The sequence below is a fragment of the Callorhinus ursinus genome, unplaced genomic scaffold (genome assembly GCF_003265705.2).
Source record: "Callorhinus ursinus isolate GAN/ISIS: 27379988/994484 unplaced genomic scaffold, GSC_fseal_2.0 scaffold8, whole genome shotgun sequence".
In the NCBI taxonomy this organism is placed as follows: Eukaryota; Metazoa; Chordata; class Mammalia; order Carnivora; family Otariidae; genus Callorhinus; species Callorhinus ursinus.
Genome location: NW_027397070.1, coordinates 35283847 through 35290638, shown reverse-complemented (window position 1 = coordinate 35290638; position 6792 = coordinate 35283847). Strand labels below are relative to the sequence as shown.

At 44.2% G+C, this 6792-nt stretch overlaps 1 long non-coding RNA gene across 2 annotated transcripts in view; it reads right to left on the bottom strand.

The window, feature by feature from the left end:
• Positions 1-4316: 4316 nt before the first annotated feature.
• LOC141373170 (uncharacterized) overlaps positions 4317-6792 on the bottom strand; it is a 33358-nt gene continuing 30882 nt past the window's right edge. For both annotated transcript variants that reach the window (XR_012378871.1, XR_012378872.1), the window contains 2 exons: positions 5737-6071; positions 4317-5229 (listed from right to left, as the gene is read on the bottom strand). This is a non-coding gene — a long non-coding RNA (uncharacterized lncRNA). The remainder of the gene's footprint in view (positions 5230-5736; positions 6072-6792) is intronic.

Below are 6792 nucleotides of genomic sequence, written 5' to 3'. Positions count from 1 at the left end.
ACTCTGAGACCTAGTACGCGACACCCACCTCCAGCCATCTTGCCTAAGAGACCAGGTATATACCCAGCCACTTTCATCAGTTGTTGGTTGAGGGTTGTTCCCAGGAGGATATGAATTCGCCAGCAATTTTATTTTGTCTGTCGCTTGGGCAGGCTGAGCTGTAGAGGACAGAGAGAGTCCTCAGGCAGAGTTGTGGGCGCTGGCAGCCGTCTTCTGTGCTCATTCAGGCCACATCAAACGATGCGTGCTGGAGGGCATGGTGGGGTGGGGGACTGATATTTGTTGCATTTTTTAAAAATAGATTATTTTTTTAGGGCAATTTTAGGTTCACAGCAAAACTGAGCAGAAAGTACAGAGAGTTCTCATATACCTGCTGCCCCGACTCATGCATAACCTCCTTCACTATTAACATCCCCCTCCAGAGTGGCCCATTTGTTACAACTGGTGAACCTCCATGGACACATCATTATCAGCCAGTCTGTAGCTTACATTCACAGCTGCATAGTTACATACATTATATGTATCAACGATGGATAGTTCACTCTTGGTGTTGTACACTCTATGGGTTTTGGCAAACGTATAATGACATGTATCCACCATTATAGTATTGTACAGAGTAGTTTCACTGCCTTAAAAATCCTCTATGCTCTGCCTGTTCATCCTTCCCTCCTGGCTTCATTATTTTTATGTTTCCTTCTAGTCTGTGTTACCATATTATACAATTTTTACATAGTTATAATCACAGTGGGGATATAATTTTGTACTGTGCTTTTTTTACTTGAAGCATTTTTTTCAGGTTGATACAGTCTTCATAATTATAACTGTTAAAGACCCCATAATTTTGCTTCTTATGCATATACCATAATTCCCACAACCATTTCCCCATTGTTAAACATTTGGTTTATTTCCATTTTTCCTATTATAAATAAATAAATTGCTAGAAAAACCAGAGCTAGAAGAGACTCATTAAAAGCAAAGTGTTAATAGTGGTTGTCTGTATGTGATAGGATTCTATACATTTTTTTTTATGTTGCTTATTTTTCTATAATTGCTTTTATGACAGGAAAATAACAGTTTTATGTGTTAACTTGGCTAAGCTAAACCCGATTGTTGAATTGAACACTACACTACGTGTTGCTGGGAAGATATTTTGTGGATGTGATAAATAGCTACATTCAGTTAACTTTCTGTGGAGGAGACTATCCTTGATAAGCTGGGTTAGCTGATGCAATCAGTTGGAAGGCCTTAAAAGCAGAAGTGAGGTTGATGTGAGGGAGAAATTCTGCCTTGTGCTACAGCCTCAGCCGCCGCAGGCGCCTCCTGCCTGCCTGTCCCATGGACTTGGGACTCGCCTGGCCAGCTCCCATGGCCACATAAACAAATTCCTTGCAATAAACCCTTCATACATATATGTGTGTGTGTGTGTGTGTGTGTGTGTGTGTGTGTGTGTGTATATATGAAGTAACATATATGTTTATATGTTAAATATACTATATGTTTATATATTTTATATATAATGTTGTTTATGTATAATATTTATTTATATATGATGATTGCTTTACATATATACATCCCCCTTTCCCTCTGGTGAAACTTAATGGCCTAATAACCTCTTATTGCCCCACCCCTCCTCCCGAAAAAAGACATCACAAAGAACGTCTTAAGGCATGCAGCTTTTTTCTCCTCATTTTGTCCTTTTTGTCTTCTCAGGATTGAGATTTCTGGATGTGGCATGAACATATTTAACTAACATATACATTCTTTATTATGAACCCCAAACAATTGGGGTAATGAACTCAGGAGCCAAATTAAAGGCTGAGCCAGATGGGCCATGTGATGGGGTGTCGATCTAAAATGAGTCCTGAAAATATCTGGAAATGTATGTAATAAGATGGAGCAAATTTTGTTCACCAGGAGCCCTCTCAGGGAGAGTACTGTGTGTGTGATTAGAAGGAACGATGTGGTAAGTTGCTTGGGCTGGGGCAATGACACTTCCAAAGAAAATGCTCAAAGAAAACGCTGATGGCCTAAACCGCCCTCTAAAAGTGGTGGTTCCCATTAATTGTAGGACTTTTTTTGCTGACTGGAGTGTGCCAGTTTGGGACAAGAGCTGAACTGCAAGGGACAAGCAAGGAGAGGCAAACTTCTGTTCCAGTGTCAAATTCTCCCCCAAGGGAGCCCTTTGCCTCCACTCTAAGAAAATTTGACCAAATATTTAAACAAATGTCTGTTGAATGGAGTGCCAAAATATTAATCAGCTTGAGTCGCCCCCTCACCTAGGCCATCCCTTATGGACCTCAAGTTGGTCCCTGAATTAAGTTTACTAACCAGATGTAGTGTCCATTTAATGCCTTAGGACAATAAGGGGCAAATATCATGATATTGTTAGGGTTTGGAACAGAGAGAGTTGCACAGTGGTGAGGATATGAAGAATCTGAATCCCAGAAGGTAGCAGGAAAGATGTGGAGATTCAAGAGCTGTTTTCCATTTATTCAAGCATATATTTCAGGTACCAGGCATTATACTAAATGTGATGGGTACAGAAGTGAGAGAGTTATGGACCCTCCTCCCAATGGAGTCTGGGGGAAATATGGACAGGAATTGCATAGAGATTATGTATACAATTATTTAGTAGAAAGTACAATGAGGGAAACACATCTGATGCCGTGAAGACATATAGCAGAGTGAACAGATCTAGACCAGTCAGAATGGTGGAGGCAGCTTTGTGAAAGCAGAGGATATTCTGTGGGGACTGACAGAGGAAGCTGACTTTCCTAAGCTGTACCCGAGTCTCTGAATTAGAGGGCTGTGTGCGCACATGCGTCGGGGGTGAGAAGGAAGAGCAGACAGGAAATAGGCTGAGGAAGCTAGTGCTGGTGGCCATTCATCTTGGTATTTAGAAAGACCATCTAATTACCTCTTAGCAAAGTAGCAGAGGGAAGGCACAGTAAACACAGCACAGGTATGAATAGCTTTCCGGTACCTCAGATAGTTCTTGGTCCTTAGCAGGTGCTCACTGAAGACTAAATGAGGGAAAGGTTGCCCAGGTGAGGTACTATGTGCCAGGCACTGTGTTAGGGTGCTTTATGTAATCTTTCTTAATTTTCCCATGATGATGTTACTACCCCGAAAGAAAAAGGAGAAAACCTCAGTCTAGAGATTTTAAAGAACTTGCTCAACATCATCAAACCTAACACAAAAGCGAGGTGTATGTCACAGCTACAGTGGAGAGAGGAATGGAATCAGTAGGATCGTTTTGGAAATGAGTAGAGTTTGAACTGAATTCTTATACTGAATGTGACTCGCTCTTGTGATATGTTACAGAATTAACGTTTCTCTGCAGCTTATGGATGAGATTTCCATTCCTTTGATCTGAGAACATTCAGAGCAGAGCAAGCAATTAAAAATAAATGGCTAGATGAGACATTTTAAACTTGGCTTTCAGACTTCTACTGACAAGGTACCTTCTGTTTCTCTATTATTTCTTTTTGTTTGCCTTAACCACAACCCTTACTGGATACTTTGAAAATGGTTTTTGCCCCTAATTTATTTTATATGGAGTAAACTCCATATAGATTTTTCTAATCAAAGAGAGCCTCTGGTTTTTGTCTTGTCAGACCTCCTAAGATCAGGCTAGGGTGGTCAGGGACAGTTAATGTGTGAGCTAGGCTTTGACATTTCCAGTAAGGCCACTGCTCTGTATCTTTAGGACTCTTATTTGTCTGCTGTAGACAGTTATCATGGACAGTTATCATCCTCAAAGTCTTCCTTTGAATTAGGAACACCAGTAAGAGTTTTTGACAATGAATAACACACTGGCTCTGGTTAACTTAAGCAGAGAAAGAATTCACTAGAAAGATATCACGGAGCTCAGAGAGTCAATTGCATGCCCACTGAATCAGGCTTAACAAACATGCAGAAACCGAGGTACATAAGAAGGCCAGCCTTGGAGCCGAAATCACAGGACAGAAGGGGTCTGGTTAAACCCCCCTGCTACCCCACTGCTGGGCCCATCACCACTCCCACAAGAAGGGATTCCAAACTATCCCTGCATCTTTGAGTCACTTGCTTCAGATTCAAAAGTCCAGGTGGAATCCTGCTGTCTCTGGTAGGCCAAGCGTAGGTCAAGTGTCCGCATTCTAGCTGCTGTAGCTCAGAGAGTAAGCAAATGTACTTTTTGGATTTCCATAGTAGGAGGCATGGCTAGGAAGCAGGAGAGGCACAAAACTGAAGGAGGCGCTCATATTCGGCGTGTCTCATTTTCAAACAATTAACAATTTTCATAAAGAATAAATTTTAATTTTGAAGAACTTTAAATGCAGTACAATATTCCAGGTATGACCTGAAATTTGCACATAAAACAAAAATATTACACCATGCAGTTTGCAATCCGTTTCCCCGTCTTTTATTTTATTTTTTTTTTTACTTTTTGTTTCATTGTCTTGACTGTTAAGCACAGATGAAATCTCCTTGGGGTCAAATAGGCTTGAGATAATGCATGTCCTGTTTCTTCATCTAGACAATGGCTGTGTTATCGTCGCTTATTCTGAATCTGCTTCAGCGCAGGAACGTATAGTATCACAGGGGTTGGAGAGACACAAAATGCGCCGACGGGAGCTTGGGCAATTCCAAGCTGGCCCAAACTTACTTTCAAAAGGAACACCTGTGGCCGAGGCCACCTGTGTCCAGGGCAACAACAGATAAGCGATTGTTTAGAGCTTGTAGGCAGAAGTATTTTATCACAGATACTGTTTAAATTGTCAGCATGGGTGATAAGGAGCAGCAGTTTTATTGATTTGTCAGTTTTATTATTGTTTGTAAATTCTCGGCCGCGGCGTATCCTCTTACTGCCCGGGCCCCCCTCCCACCGCCCCACCGCCGCCCGCCTCTGCGGGGAGCACACACAGGAAGCTGGTAACAGACATTGACTCCTGGGAGGAACACGGGTCCAGCGGAGGGAGGGAGACCTGGTTCGTAGCAGCCTCCTCTACGACCTCTCCAAAGGCAGAGATAAAGCAAGATGGCTACTGAGGGCTGTCTTCCTTCCAGCCCTTCCTTACGCCGAAGCCCAGCGTTCATGAACCAGCTGGCAGGTAGTGAGCCCCGGGCCGTGTGGCCCAGTTAGCCGCCCCCAGCTCAGGACTGGCCAGCCGTGTGGGAAGCCAGTGCCTCCGGCCGCACTGGCCACAGGGGCCGGCGGGTCGTCAGCTTAGTTCCCATCCGTTGTGACTGTGAGAAAGACAAGAAAAAAGACAGTCTGTCCGTGATGTGTCCTCATCTCTGAAAGAGGGGACGCTACTGATTAACATCAGATTCCTATCCTAAAAGCAAATCTTCCGCTAATTAGGCACATTAGCTTTGTGCAAGGCTGGGTGTAAAATAACTTCCATTTCACTCATTTCAGAAGACAAGGCTGATGAGGGCAAGAGGATATGCCCCACATAACTGGCGCTATTGTTCAGTTCCTGAGGCAGGTACTCCCAGCGCAAGACAGGGACTGGCCCAGCCAGACTCACCTCCAAAAGAGCGTTTTATAAATAGTGTGCTCGTGGTTTTTTATCTTTTCCACTTCATTAGAAAATATAAGAGATGCCTAACCCTACCCCTAAGCCCTGGACGAATAGACATAACGGATTCCCAGACGCACAGACTTGGCAATGACGGCTTCACCCCTGAAAGGTTGCCCTGCACTAAGCGCTTCTGACACTAATGTTCATGCTTAAGCAAACCCATTACTTAGAGAGAAGAATGGCTCTGTCCGCCTGCCCGGGCTGTTCGACACGATGGGAGCTGCAGCTGTGCCAGGTCTCATTCAGACACAGACACACACGGAGACCCTCAGCTTTGCACCCTCTTGCTTACACGCCACAGACAATCAGCATCGGACAGTGGACTTCAGGCAGTTCCTGAGGAGCAAGAGAAACCTTCACTTGTTAGTAACAAGCCCAACAAGTTTGCAGATATTAATAAGCCTGAAATACTTGCAATATTATCTCTGGATTCTCTGCCATGCTTGTTCCCCTCATTTCTTTTTTCTTTACATGAAAATCTTCACATTTGTGAAAAGAGGCCTGTTGGAGAAGCAAATGATTTGTAAAGAGAGCTATATTTGGGAGCATTTCTTAATGTTTTCCACAGGAGCTGGTTCATTGGAGTGTCTGCGTTCACATTAGCATTTCTGTCTGGGGCTATGAATTATGCTGTCAAAGGAGTTTCAAACTGGGTTTGTTACCTGGATACCCACAAATACGCTTGGTCTGTTTGTTTAAATCTGAAAAACCTTCCTTGTCCTTAGGAAACCAGGCCACTCTGCATATTAGGAAGGGGACAGTGAATCCAAGCACCCGTTGGTGCTCCAGGCCGTTAGGGGAACGGTGCCTGGATAAATAGCTGTAGACGGGAGCCCAGAGTCCATTCTTGACTGGGGTGGTTGTATTCCATTCACAAGGAGGTAGACTTCCTGGTGGCTGGAGAGGCAGGGTGGAGCATGCTGTTAGACATCCTAAAGGTGAGCTTAAGACCAAGTTGTGTCTGTCTAGCAGCGTAGCAGAAAGAAGAGAAAGCTCCTTCACATGGTGCACACTCTGCCACCACACAGTCCAGCCGTTGAAGCCACAGCCAGAAGCAGGGACGAGTGGAGGCAAGGGCAAAGCAGGCACTGGAGGGAAGATAGTTCTGTGGCTAAAGTTCCGGACCACGTGCACAGGGCAGGAGCCCACCAGGAGATGTGCTGAGACATGATGGGTCAACCTGTTTTCCTCCCGCCAGGTCAGACTCAGGCATTGGCCTCTG